The sequence below is a fragment of the Vicugna pacos genome, chromosome 28 (genome assembly GCF_048564905.1).
Source record: "Vicugna pacos chromosome 28, VicPac4, whole genome shotgun sequence".
Lineage (NCBI taxonomy): Eukaryota > Metazoa > Chordata > Mammalia > Artiodactyla > Camelidae > Vicugna > Vicugna pacos.
The window spans coordinates 14,045,701-14,072,119 of record NC_133014.1 but is presented as its reverse complement, the minus strand read 5'-3'; the positions used below and the strand labels follow the sequence as shown (position 1 = coordinate 14,072,119).

Below are 26,419 nucleotides of genomic sequence, written 5' to 3'. Positions count from 1 at the left end.
TTTTGGTGAGTGTAAAGTGCAGACACACACACTGTTTAAGGGCTATGTCAAACATATAATAACTACGTCATCTTATGATTGAATTCCATAGTGACTTTCAATAGCATATGTCCGGGCTTTCTACCGTCTGAAACTGAGGTGATTTTTTAAAAAAAGGAAAGTCGAAACCACAAATTTCTTCTGTATAACCCAGGGAACAACAGTCAATATCTTGTAAAAAAAAGAATATGAAAACGAATACATATGTCGATGTCTGACTGAAACATGCTGCTGTGCACCAGAAACTGACACAACAGCGTAAACTGACCATACTTCAATTAAAAAAAATGCAAGGTCAAGACTTGGGGCAGAGAAGAAGGGTTGAGTGGAAAGAGAAACAGGCTGTCGATACAAATACCCATTCTCTTTGTCTCTCACGTTATCATATACTGAAATGGTCGTTTCTATGGGTTCATATGTCTAGAATCGGGGACCCATGTCCACCACCAAGGATGCTGAGGGCACTGGTGCTGCCCTCAGCATCTTCCCTACTAACGCCTCTGGCAGGAACGTGACTATGTGCTATGACCCGCCCAGCCAGGGTCAGCGCCACATGTGACTGTCACATGCAACAGCAGTGCTCACCACCAAGGCTCCCGCCGTCAACAGCGCTGTCCCCAGCATCAGTAGCTCCTCCAGTGCCAGTTAGCGCGTGAGTCGTGCCTGCCTGCCTGTCCTGCCCCGGAACGAGTGCTTTAACCACTATGACCTGATCACCATACAACCGAATGCTCCCCCAAATTTACAGAAAATAAATTAACGTTTAAATTCATATTTTAATTATATTTCCTAAGCTAAGAGATTGTTTGAGCATTGGTTTGCAGTGTATTCAGAATTCATTTAGTCTTGAAATAAACTTACTTTCCAAGTTTCTTGATCCCATAAGGTCAGATAACTCTCATCAGGTTCCTTACCTGGTCCTGTAACTAACTGTCCTGAAGTTGGTCGACGCCAGCATAAACCTGGTTAACAGAGCAAATGGAACTGTTTCTTGGGCTGGGGCCCTTGCCACAGAAGATGGGAAGAATTAGTAAGTACCATAGGAGAGATATAGACAAAATTATTCTTTATCAGAAGGCAGGATTCTTTTAAGTATTTTCTCATTTTTTGGAAAGCAGCCAAAATTTTAATATAGTGAAATGACAACAGTGACTTAACATGAAATATTAATAATAGTACACCAAATAGGTCATAAAATTTTAAAGCAACATGATTAAGTTTACATTTTTATTTGGAATATTAGCTGGGGGGATAAAATAGAAATAATAAAAAAGAAAGGTGTCCATTACATAATTCAGTGGAACACACTGGACAGAAATTTTCAGCCACACTTTGCCTCACGGTGTCCAGCAGGAGACACATAAGGGCTTTTAGAGCTTGAACTTTGCTTTTTTGATGTTGAAACGTTTGATTTTGGAAATAAAAATGCTGGTTTAGGGTACTGTTTCTCCAATTTTATTTAATGCATAAGTCTTTATTAAAAGAGAAATAGTCTTCCAATGTTGAGTTACATTATTTCATTTATAGCGTTACTTAAATATGTATAAACATAAAGCAAAGTGTAAACTCCTAATGTTAAGAGTTTTTATACAACCATAACACTAAAGCAAATGTATACATCAAATAAAAAACAACAACTGAAAAAAAATCGAATTAACAGCACTTATTTAAAGTGTCAGTTAAGGGTTTTTCTGAACTAAATTGCCATTCACTATAGGAATATGCTCTTGACTGCCAGGATACAGATTCTTTCGAGTCAGCATTTTTCTATTTCCCGGGGCCCTTTAAGGACTCAATTTCCACCACATTTCTCTATTCCAGGGACTGTGGAAAGTTTCTTTGCAAAGCACGCTGTGAATCAATTGGCATTCACTTGGCACAAAGTCCTCTTTTACTTATTAAATGTACTTCTTTCCTTTTCTAATTACACTAAGACAATTAGAGTCATACTTTTGGTGCCAGCATAATCTCAAGCACAAACAAAAATGCTGATTCTAAAGGAGGATGGATTTCCTTGGTTAAAAGATGGCCGTCCAAATAACACGAGCGTGCTTAGGTTTGTTTATATCGTTGAAATAAATACACTCACACACATGCACACTCACTCCTAGTTTAATCTCAAGACTGCTTCATTTTGATTTCCGTGAAAGGCAAGAGGATATACAAAATTATAACATGCAGAAAAAGTTAGAGCCCCGGAAGCAACTGAACATAGAGAGAAGAAACATTTGAACACAGGACACTGGGAAAGTTTTATTAAAGGGGTCCCATTGTTTTCATGACCAAAAAAAAATTCCTAGTTGAACATCAGTTGTTCTTCTAATATAGTCCTAGAGGAACTGGCATATAAAGATAAATAATTTATTTTGTGTACACTCAAGAAAACTAAACCCAGGGCAAGACAGTTGCACCGAATATGAAGGTTCATATAAAGTGGTAATGATTCTAATAGTGGAATATATAAGCTACATTCAGAAATTAGAATAGGGGCCTTGGTAAATGACATTCGACGTGTAGATTTGCTGTAACGTATCCCTGGCTCATTGAAGTGACTCTGGGAAAAGATGTTAAATTTTACCCTAATTTTACATTTGAAACAGCAAAGGAAAAAAATGGAAAAGCATCTCAATCTCCAGTATTTCATTAGTGTATCACCCTCAGAAGTATTTACAACAGCGTGTTAATTAGCGTAACTTGGACACAAACAACAGAGACCAACTCTACATAACGGGAGCAAAAAGAAATTGATGGAGTGTTGCATGAGACTATATGCAATTATGGGTGGGAAGCTTTTGAAAATTGTAAAGCCCTATAGAATTTAAAGAATCTTTTATAAAACTGAAAAAATAAAAATAAGAAAGAAAGGGCATTGCATGGCTCACAAAATCAAAGGTGCAGGAGACCAGTCATCACACAGGACAAAATTCAAAGCATCTCTGTACAGAAGGAACTGAAGAGTCCCTAACTTCAGTCAGTTCCAGCAATTTTCCTTTCTTGCCTCATCTTACTGAACATTCACGTTTCTTGGAAAATTAGTCCACATTTTCTAACTTGAGTCTTAAGTCCTCTTCTCCACCTGGAAATCTATTATAAATAGCTGCTTATCTGTTTTACATCTGAATCTCCAATTAAAATGTAAGTGTAATAAGGGAGGAATCTTTTCTGTTGGGTTTGCTACTGGATCTCCAGTGCACGCATCAGTGTCTGGGTTATAGTTTCAGCCTAGTAAGAACTGGTTGAGTAAACTAGTGAGCAAATGTCCCATCCTTTGAGGCAGTGGGGGGAATGCTTTGACGGACAGTCTTACAAATGCTGAGCGCAACAGCAGTATGATTCACCAAGGTAAAAAGCAGGGATCTGATACCGGAGATAGAGAAAATGAAGGTGGGAAAGGCAATAAAAGATAGGGGTTGGGGTGGGGAATGAATATTTATTAAGAACTGCAGATTTATGCAGAGGTAAGAGGTATTTTTGAAATATTTACTTGCTATCTTCTGTAGAATTATTAAGTATATTTTTCCTTTTCTTCAGCATTCAAGTTAATATTTTAAAAAGATGAAAGATTTCAGATCAATGATGTAAGATTCCATCTCAAGAAACTAGAAAAAGAAGAGCATTTTAAAAATGTGAAATAAAGGAAATAACAACAGCAAAATTAAATAAAAATAAAAATAGAAAAAAATAGAGAAAATCAATGCAAACAAAATTCTTGTTCTTTAAAAAGACTAATGAAATGAATGTGTCTCTGTCTGGTGGTTAGATCAATAGAACTGAATAGAATGCCCCAAGATAGGCTCATGCTATACTTAACTGATCTTTGACAAAGAAGAAAAGGCAATTTGATGAAGAAAGAATAATCTTTCAGCAAATGGTTCTTTTGTTGCAGAAAAATGTGTTACAGCTCAGTGTGACAGCAACCTGGATCCAGGCGAGAGACCAAGCAGCCCTCAGAGAGTTGGAGAACTACGCCAGCGAGGCCAGAGGAGTTAACACTCCAAGCGCTGGACCCCCATCTGCAGATTTATGCAGGCTTTTATAGGCTGCCAGTTTACACTTTGCAACATCATATGCAAATAAGGTATAACAAAAGCTGACTAATTAGAAACAGGCTTTGTAGAAATGGACCAATCGGGGGGGAGAGAAATAACCAATCAGGAGTGAGGGAAATGGACCAATCAGAGGAGTGAGCTCCACTTTCCTAGAAGTTAGCCGTTTTAGAGGCAAAAAGTGAGATAAAGCCGCTGGGCCAGGGAACCGGATGGTGCTGGCCAGCGAGTAGTGGCCCTGCCTGGGGGTCCTGCCGGTCTTATTTTATGGGGCTTCCCACCTCACTATAACAACTGGACATCCACATATCGAAAATAAATTTGGACACAGGCATTATATTTTTAAAAATAAGTTAAAATGGATCTTAGACCTAAATGTAAAATGTCAAACTATAAAACTTCTAGAAGATTTATAGGAAAAAAATGGAGGTGACCGTTGGTTTGGTAATGAGTCTTTCAAAACACCACCAAAAGCATAAACTATGGGGAAAAATTGGTAAGTTAAAATTTATTAAAAATAAAAACTTTGCTCTGGGAAGGACACTATCAAATGAAGGAAGACAAAACCCAGACCGGGAGAAAACATTTGCATAATACATAGAACAGTTAAAACTAAATAACAGGAAAATAAACAACTCAGTTCAAAATGGGCAAAAAGATCTTCATCAAAGAAGGTATTCAAATAGCAAGTCAACCTAAAAAGATGATCAATGTTATATAACATTAGAAAATTGCAAATTAAAATGACAGTAAGAAAGAACAAATACACACCTATTAGAATGGTTGAAATCCAAAAGAACTCTAATCTCACCAAGTCCTGATGAGACTGGAGCAATTGGTACCCTTACTAATTGCTCGAGAAAATAAAATAAAGATGCAGCCACTTTGGAAGACAGTTTGGCAGTCTGTCAGAAAGCGGAACACCATCTCAGCATATGATTCAGCAACTGTGTCCTAAGCATTTAACAAATTAGTTGACAATTATGTCCATACAAAAACCTGCACACAAATGTTTGTAGCAGCTTTTTATATTACTGCTAAAACTTAAAAAAGAAAAAAAAAAGATGTTCTTCAATAGGTGAATGGATTGAAAAAAACCTATGGGACTGTGGTACATCCTGACAATGAAATGTTTTTCAGCAATAAAAAGAAATGAGTTAGCAAGCCATAGAAAGACATGAAGGAAACTTAAGTGCACACTGCCTAAATCCATGAGCAAGTACAGCCCACAAAGGCTACGTGCTATATGAGTCCAATCATATTACACTGAAAAAGGCAAAACTATAGAGACAGCAAAATGTTCTAGTGGTAGCCAGAGGTTTTGGTGATGGGATGGGGACAAACAGGTAGAGCACAGGACATTTTTAGGCTCCTGAAACTACACTGCATGATAACAGTGGGTAAGTGACACTATTTGTCAAAACCCATGAAACTATACCACACAGAATGAATGCTAATGTAAACTATTGGCTTTATGAATAATAATTAAATTAAATATTTAAATGATTAAGGATCAATATTGGTCTGTCAAAGGCAGCACACGAATGCAAGCTGTTAGTAGCAGAGAGAGCTATGTGGCGGGAAAGCAGGTGTATGGGAACTCTGTGCTATCTGCTCAATTTTCCTGTAAACCTAAAACCGTTTTTTAAAAATCAAGCATAATTACAGGCAGCCAAAAGGCATATGAAAAGATGCTCAATATCGTTAATTATTAGAGAAATGCAAATCAAAACTACAATGAGCTGTCCTCTCACACTGGCCAGAATGGCCATTAAAAAGTCCACAAAGGATAAATGCTGGGGAGGGTGTGGAGAAAAAGGAATTTTACACTGTTGGTGGAAATGCAAATTGGCGCAGGCACTATGAAGAACAGTATGGAGTTTCCTTAAAAAACTGAAAATAGACTTACCGTATGATCCTACAAGCCCACTCCTGGGCATTTTTCCGGAGAAAATGCGAATTTGAAAAGACACCTGCACCCCAATGCTCACAGCAGCAGTATTCACAATAGCCAAGACATGGAAGCAACCTGAATGTCCATCACAGATGACCAGATAAAGAAGATGGCGCGCGTGTGTGTGAGTGCATGTGTATAATTACTTCAGTCCCATGTTCTACTCTTTACAGTCCTTTTAATGATATGCTACAACAGAATCAGATATCTATTAAGAGTCTCAGGAGGTAAAAAAGCAATTTCTTGCAGTTTTTCAACAAGCAATCTGATGCCAATCACTCTTCTGCCAAAGGTAATTTCTCACATAAATTTCCTGCTTAGCTTCAGAGCACCTAGAATAAGAAGGTTGGTCATCCTTGAAAAAGCATGACCCCTGCCTCACTGCACTTTTTGCAACACTGACTTTAAGCACCTGACTTCTCAGAAGGCGATGGGTACCACTGGCCATCAGAGCGTGGGTGACATACATCACGTTGGCACTGCCATCCTCTGGTCTCAGATTGACGTTTCTTTAACCTCCACTGTGGGTCAGAGCGATTTTCAAACTGAAGATAATGGTTCCATTTTCTCCTTTTTGCCCTTTGTTCTCTCTCTCTCTCTCAGAGGCATGCTTCCACATCTTTTTCAGCAAATTTCTCAACTTTTACCAGCATACAAATTCCCTTGAAAAGTCTTGACATTAGTTGTTGAAAATCAGTCAGGTGATCATATTTCTTGGATGCCCAAATATGTTTTAGGATGTTGAGGGAGATCCAAGGAAACAAACTTAATTCCCTGTGTAACCAACTTGCATTTTATGAAACAAACTGCAGTCCAAAGGCTCAACACATTGCCGACTCCAGACCCGTTCTGCTCGCCGCATGACAGACCAGTAAATCGGGAGACGAGGTGCTGGAGCAAGGAGTAGTGACTTAATTCGGAAAGCGGGCAGACCGAGAGGATGGCAGACTAATGTCCTGGAGACACATACTGCTCCAGTCAGAATACAGGCTCCTTTTATACAAAAAAAAAAAAAAAAATAGGGGAGGGGCTGTGGTTGGTTGCAAACTTCTTACTACAGGAATTCTTTATTCTTGCCAGGCCACGGTGTCCCTGTAAACCTCCAATAAAACAAAGGTTATTCTCTATTTTGCAACTTGCCATCGCCACATAAGTGCAGAAGTGCTAACATCCTTAAAGGTCAGCGCCCTGAGAACAGGCTGTCCTGTAATATTTCAGGCTAAAGGCAACATGGTTTTCCAAAAGGTGCAGAGCCAGCAAGACTAAGCCTAGAAAATAGGGCACGGTGGTCAGAACTAAAGGAACAGATCCAGTATGCAGTCAGATTTGTTCTCCTCTATTACAAACATAAACTTAAGCCAAATGCTGGGCATTGCAGCTCTTTCATCACTGGCACCATCATCGATAGTAACACGGCCTTTTTATTAGATTAGGAAACTGAGAGCTTAATGAATTTTCTCTGTGTCTTCATTGGTTTGAAGAGAAAAGAGCACGGGTCCAAAGGAAAAAAAAGAAAAGTCATTTCGGGAGTAATATGATAGTGTTTCTACACTGCAATCATCCTCAGAATATTCTCTTTTCCCTCCCGTGTCACAGAAATCAATGAAGCCTCTCTCGGAGTCTGGAATCTATTAGATATTGCTCTTCGTGGCTGCAGAGACGGAGCTGCTGGTCAGGAGGCATTGCCAGCGTGCCAAGACCTTCGAGCAGAGGAACATCTCCCTTATCTTTGTATTTCATGCACGTGATCGATAGCAAGAGAAAGAGAAATTGGGAAAACAGCAAGCAAGAAAGCAGACACGTGGTTGGACTTCATAATTATTAGAAAACTCCTTTACTTCAAGACCATGTGGATTATACGCACACACATCTGCATACACACATATATTTATATATGTACACACACGTACCCCTCCACACGTGTGTGTCTTGTTTGTGAAAGACGTAGTACTGGTTCCCAGAAGACGCAGAGCAAAAGATGACATAAGCCCTGTCTTCAAGGAGGTATTTATTAAGGAACATACACAGTCAAACTAAAATTACAACCAAATGCCTAATAGAAAATCTCATGATTAGGTTCAAAAGTAACATCAATGGCTTTTTTTTCACCAAGTTGGTGTTCCTAATTCTTTCGCGGCATTGGCTTTTCTTCTTTTTTTTTTTTTTTTTTTTAGTGTTTTTTCTTTAACTTTATTTGGCTTCTTCCTTTATTTCAGCAGCTTAGTTATGTGCATAATTTTGGTGATTTGTCTCCATTACATCAATTTACTCTCATATTTAGCTGGTCTTTAACTGATACTCACGAAGGGCTTTAAGCCAATGTTCTTGTATTTCATTCATAAGAAGCGTGATTTTTACAAGATTATATTAGGAAGTTCGACCCCAGGGCGGTTCTAAGGATGTGATCTGACCTCCTTTAAGATGTGAAAGCATCATAGAGCTGAGAATATGTCTTCCTTACAGCTATAATTTCTCAGTTCTGAATACTGTCAATTCTCACTGAACAGGTGTATCAACTGATACCTCTTCTTTACCATAGAGAAGATACTTTACCTTGTATGTGCTGTAAATGAATTACCAAAAAAAAAAAAAAAACAGTCCAAATCTGGACCATATATTCACCATATGTTCAATAACATGAGGTCAAGGGAAGGATCATTAAAAGGACACACAGGCATTGGGTTGAATATGAATGAGCCCCCAGGCAGGATGTACAGTGGGGGCAGAGGTGCTGTTATAGGAGAGCGCTGTGACTCCATCTGGTTAATGACCAGTGCTGAGAAGGGCCATGGAAACCCCAGATTTGTGGCCAGTTGATCAGAAGTACGCGTAGGCTAGGATCCAACATGCCCTTAAACCCGTGAATTAATTCTAACACTAGCTCCAGGATGTTAGCGTCAGAATTGAGTTGTATTTCTGTACCACAGTGGGCGTCAGAGGACGGGCTGTCTAGTCTGTTGGTGAATTGTGAGGATGTGAGAACAAATCTGACTGGACTCCAAGATGTCAGGGACACTGGTATTTATACTTTTGTTGGAGTTAAGATATTTTAATTGTCATTGGATTGGATATTTATTGCCTTTACCTACAATTAGCATCTTCTTTAAAAGAATGGAAATCACTCACTGATATGGTCTTGAAATTCAAGAAAAAGTAGAAACTTGAAACGTAACAAATAATTGAATTTAGATTGTGAAGAGAAACTACAGGGAGATAGGAAATTAATCATTAGAATATAAGCTTGAATGGAGTATAATGCAAATTATTACCACAAAAGCAAAAAAAAAAAGCAAATCAAAACTGCAATGAAATATCACCTCACACTTAGAATGGCTGTTATCAAAAAGACAAGAGACAGCAAGTGTTGGTGTGGATGTGGAGAAACGGTTACCCTCATGCACTGTTGGTAGGAATGTAAATTGATGCAGCCACTATGGAGAACAGTGTGGAGAATATTAAAAAAAAATAAGAATAGAACTTCCATATGATCCAGAAATTCCACTACTGGGTATTTATTTGAAGAAAATGAAAACACCAACTTAAGTTTAAATGGAATATTATTCACCTATAAAAAATGAAATCTTGCCATTTCCAACAACATGGGTGGACTCTGAGAGCCTCATGCTAAGTAAAATAAGTCAGACCAAGAAAGATAAATACCACATCATCATTCTCATATGTAGAATCTAAAAAACAAACAATAAAAATAAAACACCAAGCTCACAGATAGAGAAAATAGATTGGTGTTTGCTAGAGGTGGGAGGTGGAGGGTAGGAGAAATGGATGAAGTTTTTTGCAGAAATTTTCGACCTGTGAGCTTTGTTCACTTTGATCTCGTGATAGAGAATTTCATGGCTGCAATTTGAAATTTCATGGCTGTGGAAGTGTGAATCTTAGTGTGTTTAATTTGTTCATAAATTCTGAATTTAAATGCATTTCAAAATCAAATATTTACCTTATTTTCAATATTACTTAAAATTGAGCTTAAGAAGCTGACCCAGTAATGTAAATTGAACTGAAAATCACCTCTGTTCTTCTCAACTTGATATTTGCCATTTAATCTCATTCTTTTTTTTTTCCCCCCTTTTCAAGTGCTTCACCAATCATGCCTTTTGATTTCAGTTGGCTTTGAATTCCTTGAGCCCATCTTCCGGGAACTACTCTGTTGGAATGGTTATTTTCAGTTTAGCCTATTTCCACATAAAAGCCTCTTGCTACTATAATTGAAAAGTTAAAGGAACAGAGGGGATGGTAATTTAATTCTTTGATTTGGTGCCACCATACTCTATTGACTTTTCTCCTGGAGAAAATCAATTATAACACCGATACAATCCAGCAGGGAGCTCCTGGCTCACAGCATTCGCTCCCATACTATAAAGAATATATTGTATATTATAGAGAATGTTTAGCTATTCCTCCCTTCTTTGGACCTCTGGAGAACTCTGGTCTATGCCATGTATTTTGGTATTCATTGTTTGACGTAAGTGCACTCTCTTTTTAGTTGACTGAGACATTCGAAAATACACCTATTGCCTGGCAGATTCCTGCATAGGTTTTATGTATAAGAGACACCTAGAGATGAGGGCAATTGAAAAACTCCAAGGTGCCTGCCTCAGGCCATACAGAAAGCTTAGGAAATACACAATAGAAGCATCTCAACTTCCAAAGTTTCATAAGGGAAACAAAACCAGAGTCACCACTTAGAGTCTTATCAGTATGGTTCACTGCAACAAAATGTGCTTGAATAGATAACGCTCGGTAATTATCTTTTTTCTTAATCCTGTATTCACTTTTCAAATCATTTATACTTTAGTGAGATTAAGTAGCCACAGTTTTCAAAATGTGGTAAAGGAAATAGTGTTGGGTTTCAGCGTCCATTCTGAAGCGCCTGCATTCTTATTTAAATCATATATTCTAATGATTACTTTCAGCTGATGATCATTCCAACTTCCCTGCGGTTTATTTCACAATCTAGATTCAGCTACGGGTTTTTAGCCTTGTACTAGGACCAGAGAAATTCATCACCATTCTTGAATACCTGAAGATTTCTCTATTCATTTTTGTAAAACGTGTTCTTAGCCAGAGATGCTCCCATTGTGAGGCGTGTACACTGAGGGGAAGGTACCCATGGGCACTAATTTGCTTCTCCTGCTGTCTGCTTTTCCCCCTGACTCTGAGGAAACAATTTTTATTTTTAATGTTTATCATGAACACAAACACTACATTACAAAAAAAAAAAAAAAACCCCACAAAAATAGCTTCACAAAGGAAAAATTCCAAAGGCTCAAATGTCTCAAAATGTTATTTTCCAAAGTGCTCATTTAGAGAGGATGGAAGGAGGTCATCGCTCACAAATAGTATTTCTAAGGTATTGAAGATTTTTCTTTATTGTTCTGGGGAAAGATGTAAGTAGTTCATTTCAGCATTATATGGACAGTGCAGAATTGATTTTTAAAAAGTTACAGTATATTTAGCAATGAAAATAAGGAGTTTCAAGAATGAGTTAAAATTTTTAAAAAATAGTAATTATTTCACAAAAAACAGTCTGATTGCCCTGCACTTCCACCACGCCCCTACACGCGCACACACGCGCACACAACCTATCTTTAATCATTGTTAATAATCGTACAATGGAATGGAATGAAACGTCGCCCAATTGTTACCATGTGGCTAATAGTCATGAACCTTATGGGTTATAAGAGATGGAATCTATTCCCTCAGCCACTAAATACACACAAGTCATTTAATATATTAGTCCCACCATTTCTTCTCTGTAAAATGAAGGGTGAGCGTAAGCTACGTTGAGCTTTTAACAATGTTAAGAGTCCGTAGGAAGGATTAAGTTGATACAGCAACATATGCATTGACGTCTAGCTTCCCACTGCCCCAAAGAAACTTCCAAGGATGTTCTTTAATCAAGATAGAAGCCATCGCCTAAATCCCTTCTTGCTCTCCGCCGTGCTGCCCTGGGTATGAGTGGAGCCGTGAAGTTCTGCTTTCTTTGGTTCTTGTAACCAGAGCCAATAGTAAAATCCACCTCCCTGACTGCTCTCTTCTGGGACCCAAGACACGTTCTTCTCAGTCAACACACTGTTGACACTTTGGATTAGATAAAATTCCTCATTGTGCTGGATACTTACATAACCCAGTAGCCCCAGCCAGGAAATGGTGCAACCGAAAGCACTCTTATGCTTTTCTAGATGACCCTCGGGAAGGAACAGCCCCATTCCCAGTTTAAAACACTTGTATCCAAAAGTCACAGAAATATGACAGCCCTGAGAGTTACAAGATATCTCATGCGCCCCAAATTTTTGAAAGGCCAGATCAGCCTCATGCCTAAAGTCACCTTCACCTTGCCATCATCTGAATTTTTATATTTTTCACTTTGACATCGTGTAGTGTTTAAGATCCAGTAGAGGGGCCACAGGGAGAATGACATCTGCCCTGTCTCTTTCTCTGTGTGTAAGGCCATCCCAGCAATTATCAATCTTTTCTCATCTGCAACTGATAATGTATAGTATCTCCGCTGTGGGTTTTTTCTTTCTTTTAATGCTTCTGTGGAGCATTCTTGGTACCTCACAGGAATCTTTCTTGTCGGCACGGATATAGAAGATGCATTAAACAATATACAAAATTCATTCAGTTTTTCTTAGGTCACTTATAAATTTTGTATATTGTTTAATGCATCTTCTATATCCAGAACTTTTTCGGATATCCAGTGTGGCTAAGGTCTCTTCATGATAATGAAGCATTTGATTGTAAAATCTGAAAAAGGAAAGGAGAATTATTTTACATAGAAATGACAAAGGATTCATATCCAGAACATGTAAGAAACCTTTATGACCTATTAGAAACTGGAAACATGGCAGAGACATGAATGATATTTCATGCATGCAAGAGAAAGGATGAAAAGCCAATAAAATACAATAATGAAGAAAAAAGTCTACCTCACTTCAGAAAGGCCCATCAAACAGCTTTAAGATTTTTCTGCACTCAAACTGTCTCTAAAAGGTCCCTGGCATTTGATCAAAGATACATAGCTTGTAGGAAACCAGAATTCCTTCTGGTAAGAGAACAATGAAGTCATCATATCTTTGAAAATTTAGGGGGAAAAAAAAAATGGAACTTCCAAAAAGAACTAATTTTTCTTTTTCTAATTAGAAGATTTAAATTGCCTACAATTTTCATTTTAAAAGTAGCAATTTAAAAACGTATAAAACATTAGCTTTTGATTTTTCATCTTCTGCTTAAATCTCAGGTGACATCGACTTACTAAAACAATATTCTGTGTAACCTGAAGTTATCCATTTACATTCTGTGACAACCTTCGCTTTTCGTTCCATTGACGCAGTTTTTCTCATTTGACTAGCATGAAATGGAATCCTCTCTGTTGGTTCTCTACTTGCCGGAGGATAAAATCCTGGTCTTGAATCGACTCCTGGAGTCCAAAGCTCACGACATTCTGGCAAAACTCAAACACTCTAAGCTGCTTTCCGCCTTAAATGCCAAGGCTCATTGTCTTGAGCCACTCAACTTCTCACCATTTCTGAAACCTACCAGACTCCCTGACTCCACTTGGCCCACCTTATTCTTCTGTCACTCTGAAGATGTCCCTTTGTCTGACAAGCTCTTGCTGTATGTACATTTCAAGTTATTTGTCACCGCTCCTATTACAAACACACTGAACCTGCTATCATATATAATAAAATTAGCTAAGAAAAATCTACGAATTTAAGAGTGTTGAAGATTAAAAAAAGTGATTTGACTCATCATGCAGACCTGTCCTCAACAGTGCGAGTGACTAAAGTCATCTTTTTAGGGATTTTTATTTCTCTGAAATCATACAGCAGAAGCTCCTTGATCACGATGTTTGATGTATGAGAGGAGTTCACACATTGATCACTATATCCTCCTGACTTCCAAACTCATAGGCATCTGTGTGCTTGTCTCTCAACCTGCTTCCTAATTATCTAATTAAAATAATTAAATTAGCTGAAGATTTAGATGAGACACGGGAATTTTGCAGTGATTTTTGTATGATTAATATCATGTACTTATGGGGATATTATTTATTTTTCTGTACATTTGATTTTTTTCTTGTCCACTCTCCCACATTTTGTGATTTTGATGCCCCCTTTTATATCCGCAGGTTTACTCTTTCGCTGTTCATCGTAGTTATCGCATTTCCAATTGTGATTTTCTCTTTTCTCTAGCTTCCTGCTTCTTTTCTATTTAGAGAAGACCTTTCAATATTTCTTTTAGGATAGGTTTAGTATTGCTGCATTCTTTCAGTTTTTGCTTGTCATATCAATAAATGGTACAATCTTCCACCTAATTGCTTAGGGGAAAAAAAAAGTGTTATCCTTGGTTCCTGTCTTGTCTCAACCATTATCCAACTGTTTATCAAATTTTGTCATCATAATCTTTACAATAAATATTGAATCTGTTTCTCCCTAGCAACACACCAGCACTTGATTCCAAATTGTGATCATATTCCAAATATGGACATGTTTTCCTGCCTAATTTGGTGTCAGCCCACATCAACAGTACAAACTCCACTCAGCAACTTTGCCCTGGCCACAAATCCATCAATGGTTTCCCATGACATTTAGAATCTAATTGAAAGCCCTTCCTTAAGCTCCAAAGGGCTACCACTACCCCCTTCATCAAGCATCTACTCAGCCCGCTTCTGTCCACTTTTTTCTCACTTTCCTTCACCTCGGCCACATTGGTCTCTCTCTTGTTTTTGAAATATTTTAAGCTGTTTATCATATTTCAGTTGTTTTATCCTAAACCAGAATCTTTCTTCCTCTGGTTCTTTACTTGTATGGCTCATTATTTTTCAAGTTCCATTTCAAATATCATCTCCTTGAAAATGAACTTTTTAATTACCACATCTGTAATATGGTGAATCCCCACTTCTCATTCTTTTAAACACACACACACACACACACACACGAGTGTTACTCTGTAATATATTTTCTTAACTTTTTCCTGGCCCTCGTAATAGTGGAACATATATTTTCATAAACAAGTCTTAAATCAGAAAAGCAGAATCTGGCACCGTACAGTTAAAAATACTTGTAGAAAGACAAAATTATCATTTTTGTTTGTATTCATTTTTTAACTTTTTACTTTTATTTATTAATTTTTAATTTTTTAATTGAAGTATATAGTCAATTTACAATGTAGTGTCAGTTTCTGGTGTACAGCCTAATAGTTCTGTCACTGAAATGCATTTTAAATGTTCATTTGTGACTGGCGAATCTTCTGTATGCAGACAATCAAATTATATCATTTGTTTTTTTCTTTTGCCCTTTGTCTTATTCATAGTGCCTTATTTATTGGTAAAGGCTAATTACATATTAAGAACATGTAGTTTTAATCTCTCATATGTGTAGCATTTTTACTTCATTTTTTAATTTAGTAGTTTACCATTTTTTGTATATTCTGTATCTAAATTATCTTTTGCTTTGACTTTTCTGACATAATTATGCCAATGAAATTACTTTTCACCATTGTGAAAAAAAATTGACTCAACATTTTATAACTGATGTTAAAATTGGCTAAAATTTTATCTATCACATATTGTATACTTTTAAATTTACATTATTGAACCTTGTGTGAAGTATTTTGTTTAATATGGTATAGGGCCATCTTGCATTTATTTATTTGTTTTTTTTTTTTTTTTACTGTAAGCGGCATTGTTAACAAACTTCCTGTTTACTGATCTAATGTGAAGACTTTAAGGTTTTAATAAATATATCTTCAAAGTAAATTCCTACATGTGACGTTTCTTTTTCCAGAACTTTCCAGATTAATGTCATAGATATTCTGCCAGATGAAAGCAAAATAATTTGAAGTCATTTTATAAATGTATAATCACCTTTCTAAGTGTTAGTGAATTAACAGGTACTTGATTTTGTCTGTTGTTTGTTTTGCTGTGGATTTGGGAAAAAATGCACCTGTGTTAGCTCGCGAGGCATTTGAGTTTTATCATCGCCTACCTGAAACTGTGTAAATAGCTCTCCCTGTGTTTTCCTTCGAACGACAAAGTGGGAAAAGTTTGTGATCAAAGCTATTTTTATCTTTCAAATCAGATTCATGCTTTTATTTCCTAGATAAGAGGCTCATCACAAACTCAGAACAGACTTGAAATTAATTGAAAGTAAAAGCCGCCATATAGTGTAGCATTAACATTTTTAAATGATTTCAGAATAACGTAAGGTGTATTCCTCTGGTCCTGAATACCAGATAAAGTCGCCTCTCACATTTTGTGGTTCCTGTTTTCTCTCTTTTACAGCGTTGTAAAACAAAATCGCTGATCCTACACTTAACACCACTATACTAGTCATTAGCAGAGAGCAGGAACCCAGTAGGTCCTCTCTGTGCTGTTTCGTGCTGCATCCAAAGTACAGACCGTGACACACAGTGGGTCCTCAGTAAACATCCATTGAACGTGTGAATTCATGCTTAGGTTAAGTTTTTCTGAATGAAAATTAGAAAGTTCTTCCATGTGAATATAAAGTACACAGGACTCTGCAGTTATCTCTGAAATTTATTCTTAGGTACAAACCGGTGGGAAAAGAGGAACACCAACAGTTAGGTCTTTTGGACTTCTTTCCACAGTCACTGACATTTTGCAAGAAACTGAATACAAACTAATTTAATAAACATTTAAAATACCCTGACTCTTATCAAAGCTGGTCCTACGACCCTCGTAGCTGTGAAATTCTGTGGACACGGGTATTTTTGAAATGCGCAAGAATGGGAATACAGGCTAGCATCAAACCAATCAGTTAATTTGATAATTATCCTGGAGACTGTTCAGGTGTACAGCTGGAGAGCCATTATCCAAAATAGCTTTAATTCTGTTTCTAAGCTCCTCTTCCTCCTACAAAGACACACTTAATTTTGTGGAAAATTTCAATATTCAATTATCCAAGATGATTTTCCAGTCACTTATCAACCATTTATCTAGAATATTTTGTTAATGTGGTCATTATGATAGTAGCACTAATAGGATGAAGTAATAGTCTGTGTCAAATTAGCTCTTGAAATCATCAAATGCAACAAAATCAATAAGTAAGGATTTTTTGAGAGCCACTTCGTCTGGTCTTTCCAGCAACGGCATAAACCATTATAATTCAATTTCCCTTAATTATCCTTGACCTTGACTTCCTCTTCTGTTTAACACATATTCAGCTGAATCATCCTTGTGGGCCCAGATTTATCTTTCGGATCAGCTTATCAGTACAAGGTTTAATGAAGGTGAAAACGTATAAATGTCCTATTTTTTTTTTGAGTTTTTGTTTTATTCCGTTATGGTTTTATTTTAATTTCAAATTATTTTTATTTTAAGTGGGAGACACTTATGAGTTCATCGGTGACTAGGCAAGTGGGATTTTTTTCCCTAAGCCTTTCTAGCTGAAAAGAGTATGCATGAGGCTGGGACCAGTAACCCCTGTCCCAGATTGAATTTGGGCTTCCCATTCCCACTGATTTCCTTCCCCCCTGAACTAGCTAATCAAATATCCTTATCTTGACCCTGCAAATCCTCTGGCTGGTGCTCATCATATTTCATTCTCTCCTATTGCTTTGTCTCTTTGAAAGTCTTCTTACTGTTTCTTCGTTTTTGTTCCAGTGCCACTTCAAAGTTTTGATCATTCCTCTTTCTACAGAAAAGCATCACCCCAGCACAATGATTCGGCGTGAAAGATGAACAGACACGGAGTCCCAGTATTAGAGAGCTAGGGCTGAAGATGCCCTTTAAACAACCACGTTGTCTCTGTCAAGAAAATGTTCTCAGACTGTTTTCTTTCTGCCTAGTGAGTTCTCTCAGCTGCCCCGGGTTCTCGGGAGGAGAGGTAGCATTGGGTACCTGAAAACCTATGTGCTTTTGAACAAGAAAATCCCACGTTTCAAACCCCTGCTCTGTGGCACAAAATTCAGGTTATTTGTTTAAAAAGAGGATTTTCTCAAAAGGTAAAATTGTGATTGTCATGCAGATATACAAATGAACACATTGCAAAGATTTTATTCTTCTCATTCATGAGGAAACCGGGAGAATGTTACACATATGCCATGTGTGTGTCGGTGATACTGAAATGATTATGCAAATGGAAGCAAAACTGGTTTTTCCACATGGTAGAAAGGAAGGAGAATGCTGCTCTACAGGACTAGGAGATTTTGCACGTCAGTTAACTACCACTTACAAAGTATTGTGTGGTAGCTCAAGGACAATGAAAGGCTAACGTCAGATAACCTGGAGGGACGTCCTCTAGACAATGCATACTTCTCCACTGAAGTGCAATTATCTTCCAGAGGTGACTCAGAGCAAGTTACTTTACCTCAGCTTCCTCATCTGCAAGTTGAGTGTCTTCTGAAAACTATATATGAGGTAAAGCTTGCTTAGTGCCTGCTTCCTAGTGGAAGCTCGCTGAGCAAGGATTTCTTCCTTCTCTACCCTAATACGTATGATTACATAACTTCAACTGCATATTATTTAAATCACATATTTGATTACCCTTTGAGCTAGTCCCAGGAAACAACACTGCAGAATTATTGTGTGGTGTGCAAAGTTAAAAACGAAGACATTTTGAGATTTGCGAGAATTAAAAATCACACGACTAGATCTTTCGTCTACCTAGTAGGTGAAGTTCAGGCTGCGGTCTCTGTATCTAAAATGCATTACATTTCACATGATGAAGCTTCAACTGTTATTTATAACCAGGGGTCATTGGTATCACTCGTAACTTTTTATGATTTATTTTGCACTTTCAATTTTCAAAAAACATTAAAAAATAATTTTCTCGATGACATGAGTGATGTTAGAAGGTGTGTTTCTGCACATCCAATGGTGGTTTGCCATAGTTGAACTTAATTTTGTTATTTTTGAGAATACGTTTGGATGCTAAAGTGAATGGATCTCATTTTTCATAACTGAATTTGAAGATCCATTTTCACGTTTCCTGCAATGTTCCATCAACCTTATAAAGTTGGTTTTGCTGCTCTTACAACAAGTCACCATTTTCTCTGATCTATATTCTCAGAGGATGCTTTGAAAATTCCCAATTTCACCTGCCCATATCTATCCGTGAAAAAAATATACCTAGTTGCATATTTTAGCATATATTTTAGAATCTAGGAATTCACCAAGGTAATGCTTAATAGGACAAACACTTGCATTAATTTAGGTATTCTGGTTAAATAGCACATCACTGCAGTACTGAATGCCATGTGTATTTGTTGTGCAAGTTCCATAGTGAACAAATTACCTGTAGGCAGTATTAACAGCAAACGTTGTATTATACCAATTTGACAGCGTTCTTCCTGAAGACTTCCTTTACTTGCTCCAAAGATACTATTCTCTGACATGTAGATACAAAATTGGATGAAAATAATATAAAAATAAATACAACAAGCTAGTGAATATATATTTTTTTAAGAAGCAAATTCACAAATAAAGAGAATAAACTAGTGGTTACCAGTGGGGAGAGGAGGTGGGGAGGGGCGATATAAGGGTAGGGGATTAAGAGTACAAACTATTGGATATAAAATAAGTTACAAGGATATACTGTACAACACAGGGAATGCAGCAAATATTTTGTAATAACTACAAATGGAATGTAACCTTTAAAAATTGTGAATCACTATGTTGTACACCTGTAACATATAATACTGTATAGCAACTATGCTTCAATTTAAAAATTTTTAAATCAAATCAAGTAAAATGATAGGTGTATGTATATATATTTTATACATATGTATAGGTGTATGTATATATATACATATATATAATATATGTATGTATGAGAGAATGCAAAATTCTGCCAGAGACATAGGATCCTAGAAAAGAGTCAAGATTAGGACATCTTTCACCCCTTTTGCCAAATTGAAGGATAAGAATATTGCAAAGTCTGGGTTGAGACTGTTTGGTGCAAAGTCAAACCAAAACCAAAACCTAAATGAATGTCAGAGAGAAAACATATCATAAAGAATTATTCAGACATCAGTGAGGTTTTTAAACAATAAAAATTTAACAAATGTATAATTAGTAACTGCAGTTTTTGTCACTTATCAATCTTTGAAAGATAGTTTTACTGATGATGAAACCTGAGCATGGAAACTTACAGAAGCTTGTCCAAAGCCAGGTGCATCTTATGTTCTTTCCGTGGGACCATCTCTGCCCTCTTCAAGCCTCTTCCATCTGCAGCATTTCTTTCACTTTGACTGATTACCAACTCAAAATCTGGCCAAATCTTTTCTAGAGAATGATATAATTTTGAAGTTCAGCGACATCTTAGAAGTTTTCTAGAACGAAATCCCACCCAATGTAGCAATAACACCATAATTTTATCTGAAGAACGCTCTTTCATCCTTGATCTAAACGTGTCACGTTACAGGAAGTAGGGTATTTCAAAAGGTCATTATTGGACAAGCAGAAGTTGCATTATTTCATTTACTATCTCCGTCTGTTCTTGCTTCTGCTTTACAGCACTATTTAGAAAAAAAAATCAATCCTTCTTATACATGCCTGTAAAACATTACGGAATGGCTAAATCATTTCTTTTCTGGGCTAAACATCTTTAGTTTCTCAATCCACTCTTGTGCCAGGAGACACTGAGAAAGGCTTCTATTCAGGCCAGGGAGCATATTAGTCATTTGCCAGGTAACAATCTTTTCTTTGCCTGGAAAATAGGAGTTTTATAAAATGTCGTGTGAGTAATTTATCTAAATCAAGACTAATGAATATGCAGTTAGAGTTACATAATGAATGCAATCATGTATACATACGTGTACATTCATACATATACTTCTATAGAGAGGCTATATCTACTCCATCTAGGTTATCCAGATCATGTAAAGCTATTAACTGAACCCTCAGTCCCCACTCTCAATATCAATTTACAATATTTTTGAATTTTTTTTTCCTTTTAGGATTACCTGTATGACTACATTTTCTAAGTCCTATTGAAAGAATTACCCAGTGTGGAAGACCATGGCCCTTATGTCTTTATATATAATTAATTCCAGTTTTACAAAGAGTGAAAACAGAATTACACAGTGACAACAAAATCAATAAAAACAGCTTTAACCACAGCACTGCCTTATCTGATTGTATCAGTTTCCTGAGGCTTTCCTAACAAAGTATCACAAACTGGGGGGCTTAAAACAACAGAAATGTATTTTCTCACAGTTCCGGGGACCAAAAGTTGTTGGGGAGAATCCTTTGCTGCATCTTTCTAGTTCATGGTAAAAAAATTTTTTTGATCAATTCTGTGTGTTTCTTGGCTTGCATTTGCAATAATTCAATCTCTGCTTCTGTCATCACACAGCGTTCTCCCTGTGTCTGTGTGCAAATTCTCCTATTTGTATAAGAACACCAGTCTTACTGGAGTAGAGGCCCATCCTGCTCCAGTGGGACTTCACCTTAACAAATTAATCTGCAGTGATTCTGTTACCACGTCCAAACTCATTCCACTCACCACACAACAGGCCAATAAATCAGAAGACGAAGTCGTGGGGAAAGAAATAACAATTTTATTTGGAAAGCCAGCAGACGGAGAAGATGGCAGACTCATGTCCTGGAGAACCATCTTCCCCAAGGCAGCATTCAGGCTCCTTTTATACTAAAAAGGGGAGGGGGTGTGGTTGGTTGTTGCAAACTTCTTGATGTCAGAATCCTTCGTTCTTGCAGCTGTGCATGTAGGTCAGGCTATGATGTCCCTGTAATCCTCCAACAAGATGCATGTTATTCTCTGCTCTGCAACTTTTTATCTTTATATGAATGGGAAAGTTTCCCACCCTGAAGATGAGAGCCTTGAGAGTGGGCTCTCCTGCCTATGTCAGGCAATAGACAACATTCTTTTACAAAAGGTGCAGAAGCAGCGTGACTCAGCACAGGAAACAGCACAGGGTTAGAGCTAAAGGAACAGATCTAACATGAGGTCAGATGTGTTCTTCCTTGCTACAATCCTATTTCCAAGCAAGGTCAAATTCTGACGTATGGGAGTTAAAATTCCAACATATCTTTTCAGAGGCCACATATCATCCTCTAACAGGATATTTCCTCAGGGCAGGCTGTTTTGTACTGAGTAAGAAAGCCCTAGATACATGTGGTTGACAGTTATGAAGACTTCTCTCTTTTCCATGCTAACTGCTAATATTCTGCTCATCAGTCACTCAGGAAACTAGGCTGATGGAGTAGTAATCATCCCAAAAGTTTCCAGTCACGGTGCCACTGTTCCAATCACCAGTAGCCACGGAACATTAATCAGCCCGGGGGAGCCAGGAGTGTAATGCCACAATTTGACCAGAGAGAAGTGGGGTCAGAACTAATAGCAGATGCTTTCAGCCACAAGGAACAGAAAACATAGCTAATATTAGCATAAATCTTAAGGTCATTTTCTCTTGCGTAGCAAGCTTCACAATGATTAGAAGTCAAAGGGTTGATTTGTCACCTCGTTGCTATGTTATCAAGATCCCAAGAGTCGTCTATCTGTATTGATTTCTCTTTCTCTCTCTCAGTCTCTCTCCCTCTGTTTCTCTCTCTTTCTCCCCAGTCCCAGAGCTGGGTGTCATCCTTAAGCAATCACCACCACAGAGGAACTAGGGTTGCCATGATTAGCTTGGACCCATTCTGATATGTCCCTTAAGGCCAAGGATGTGGCCACTCAAACTAAATTAGTATTGTTTGGAAGGACAGAGGGAGTGAATTAGTGAATTGCTGAACAGATGTTTGCCACAAACAATGATGAAGTTCAAATTTAAGCTTTATCTTATTTTATTATTATGCAATGGATGAACACCTGGGTAAAAAAATAATTTTTCTCAACTTGAATTTTTAGGTTACTGAGAAATAAATACTATTTGAATGTGTGCTTTAGTTGCCAATATGCCAATTTAAATGTGTTTAGTAACTGTTTACCAAATAATAGTAATAATTATTATTTCTTCCATGGGCATAATATTTATTATGTGTGTTGTACATTTTCTGTTGTTTTGCAGAAAACAGCAAGGTCATAATTAAGTCATGGAGAGGAAATTATCGCATGCCATTATTAAAAAAAAAAAAACAGACATAAGTGACTATTAGTAGGACTGAGGTGGGATTTTCCAACCCAGAACAATGCATTTTCCACTACTCCCTGGTGCCTCCTCCTCTTCTTATCCTTTGTCCATTTCCATAGTAATTTAGTCTCAAGAATAAAACCCATAGGACCAATTAAATAACCTGTGCGGTTAATCTTCAGATTTCCCCTGAGCCACAGCACAACTGAAATGACAGACTACTATTTTGGAAATAATTGAAATTTCAAGGAAATAAACTCTATCAAATACTTTTTTGTGTTTCAAATGAGCAGGTAACATGCCAAATAGTGATATATAGAGACTAAAATATGTCTGAATTCAAAAGACTTTATATTGAAAATCTGCTTTTAAAATGCATTCGATATATATGTATGTATCAATATAGAAAGTGTATGTGTATGTGTGTGTGTGTGTGTATATTCTGCAGCTTGGTGCGGATGGACATGATGACTTGGCCAATGTGGACCCTGGCCACCGTGCCCTGGGGCTTTCCAAAGGCACCCCGCATACCCATCTGGAGCCTGTCAGCTCCAGCACAGGACAACATCTTGTTGATGCGGATTACGTGGAAGGGGTGGAGCCGCACTCGAATATGAAAACCATCTTTGCCACAGCTTTTCACCATGTACTTGTTGGCACGGATACGGGCAGCCTCCAGGGCTTCAGAGGAAAGCTGCTCATATTCATCTGACACCATGTGGCCACAGAGTGGGAACTCATCCACTTTCGCCTTCTTCCGCCCCAGGTCAAAGATGCGGATCTTAGCATCAGGGACACCTCGGCAGAAGCGTGACTTTGGGTACGGCTTGTTCTTACAGTACCGTCAGCCTAGAGAACTTTTTTTTTATATATATATATAAAAACTTTTACATATATATATAACTTTTTTATTCCATATATATATATGGAATTGGTGATGTGTCTAACCCCTTAGCCATCATTATAAAGAGCTTTATCATTTTCTTTAGAAATGCCATGGTTATCACAGCCACTCAAGGCTGACTCCACACATGTGATTGCTCAGAATTGCAACAAAAGAACTCTAACTCTGATAGGGTTTTATCATGCTGAAGGATCTCAAGGCATTTTGAAATCATATTAAAAATAAAGCGTGAGTCAAACTTGAAATGCTCGTAATTCATGAAAGGTTGATGAGCAGGTAATTCATGAAAGGTTGCTCCTATCAACGCGAAGTTCTTGCCTGTGGGGGTTGTGGCATCACTGCTAGAAACACGGGACAATCATGTCGTACAAAACAGAGACAGCATGTGTCCCTGCCTGACAGATGCTGATAAAATGGTGACAAGAATAGCAAGCGACTAAAGGGATTGTTATGCCAAAATCCTCCGTCTGGGACTACAAACGTGGTGTAAGTATCAGCTGCCGTCATATACGATGCTCCCTGCAAATCAACAGACTGCCAAGCCCTGCAGACACAGACGTGCAGTACTGAAAGGCAGGGATTCTAGAACCTACCAAAGGGAAGACATGTAACTGGTAGAGGTGTTAATATCATCAGGCTCAGCATATAGGAAGAGCATGGAAAAGACTGAGTGTTGGGGCTACGGACGGAAGCTGGTTAGAGTTAGAAATGAAAACCCTGGCAGTTGTCAGCAAAGAGTTGACAGGAAATAAGATACAGGTAAAGAAATTCAATGTGTGCCAAGAATAGTACACACCTAACTCAAGATGTGTCTTCCTGGATGGCTGGTTCAGTGGTTTACTCACAGTAAACTCTAAATAATCGTGTGTCGAATGAATAAAAAGTTCATCTTTAAAGAAAACCCAATTATGTCAAATTATGTAGGCAATTATAGAATGTATCCCTGCCTTTCTTTTCTTTTTTTCTTTGGTTGACTGTCTTTCTTGCTCACTGGGCTATAAAGGAGAAAAGAGGCCATGTTTTATTGGCTGTGTTTTCAGTGCAAAGACCAGTGTCTTTTAGGTAGAGCAAAGCCAGAGGGCACACGTGGACCTTTCTTCTGAGTAATCAATGAGCAGTATTCACTACAGGGAAGGGAAGAGCCCTGATAATGACGAGGATGAAGATGGCGAGACCCTGCCACCAGCATCCTCAGACGGAGCTGAGATGGGCAGACTACAGGTGCTGATTTGCATTTGCCATAGCTCTGGGCATGTAGCCACAGTTACCTCCTGGCCACGGTGGGACATGGACAGCTTCTGGCTGTTAACACCAGCTGTTCCACCTGATGAAATCTCCACACGTATGGCCTTCCCAATCTGAGCCCCACAGATCTCACTCCCCATTTTTAACTCTTGCTTTCCCTTCCAGCCCTTCCTGGGAAGATCTTCTACTGTCCTGGGTGAGATGATTATTCTCATCTATCGAGATATTCATCGCCTTGCAGCCCTGGCTTTTGAAACGGAAACTCATCCTCTCTGTGTCTGCTTTATCCTTTCGTTCTCCGTGGCTTCTCGTATCTTAGCATCTACCTACTTTGAGGAAGAAGAAGGTTCGGGACTAAGGGCTATGTTGGTTTTGTTCAACACGCTAGTGTCTGAGCCTAGGACACATGGCTTAATAAATATTTACTAAAGAAGCATACAGAAAATACAGATAGGTTCAACATTCAATCTGTTTTTCTCTCTTACTAGCAGAAGCCCAGTTTTTTTGATATTCTACTATTTATTCTGTCCCAAATTATAGAGCACTTACTTCTGAATTCTCCATGGCATAAGGGTCATAGCAACTTAGTGTAAGTCAACTTATAATTGAAAGGGTTAGATATTGTTTTTTGCATTTCTCTTGTGCCAACTTGTGTCCCTTGGAATGTGGACACAACGTTTCAAAGAGAAGAATCCAGCGTAAGAACACAGAGGGGAAAGCCACATGCTGAGGACAATGGATCAGAAAGCTAGGTGGGCTGTAAGCCCTTAATGGCTTCCTTGAGCACTCACTCAAGGTTTGGACTCTGCCTCTGGACTTACTCACACATGAGAAGTCAACCTTAACTTGCTTAAGCCGTTATAGTGATGCTTCTGTTCCATGCAATCCCAATTCAAAATCTGATTTAGGGAAGTTCACTCCACATCTACAGGTCCTAATTTAATCGTTTTGTCATCAGACTAGACAGTTTCTAAGATCACCAGTTCTAACATGGGTTTTCCTTTAGAATAAAAACAGAATTTAACCAAACATGAGCTTATCTTTGAATTTAAATTATCCTTTTCATTTCTGAAAACCAATGTGCTATGTGAAGTTTTGGGTAACTACTATGTAAAAGACAGTATGCCAGATGGCTTCATTAGCAATATTTCCTTTTTA

The 26,419-nt window shown here is 37.9% G+C and overlaps 1 pseudogene across 1 annotated transcript in view; it reads right to left on the bottom strand.

Moving 5' to 3' along the window:
• The window catches only part of LOC102524672 (large ribosomal subunit protein uL16-like), a 50,354-nt pseudogene extending 26,404 nt beyond the window's left edge, over positions 1-23,950 (bottom strand). The window contains exon 1 of the transcript XR_012065257.1: positions 23,559-23,950. The product of XR_012065257.1 is annotated as a large ribosomal subunit protein uL16-like (transcript). The remainder of the gene's footprint in view (positions 1-23,558) is intronic.
• Between the last annotated feature and the right edge of the window lie 2,469 nt (positions 23,951-26,419).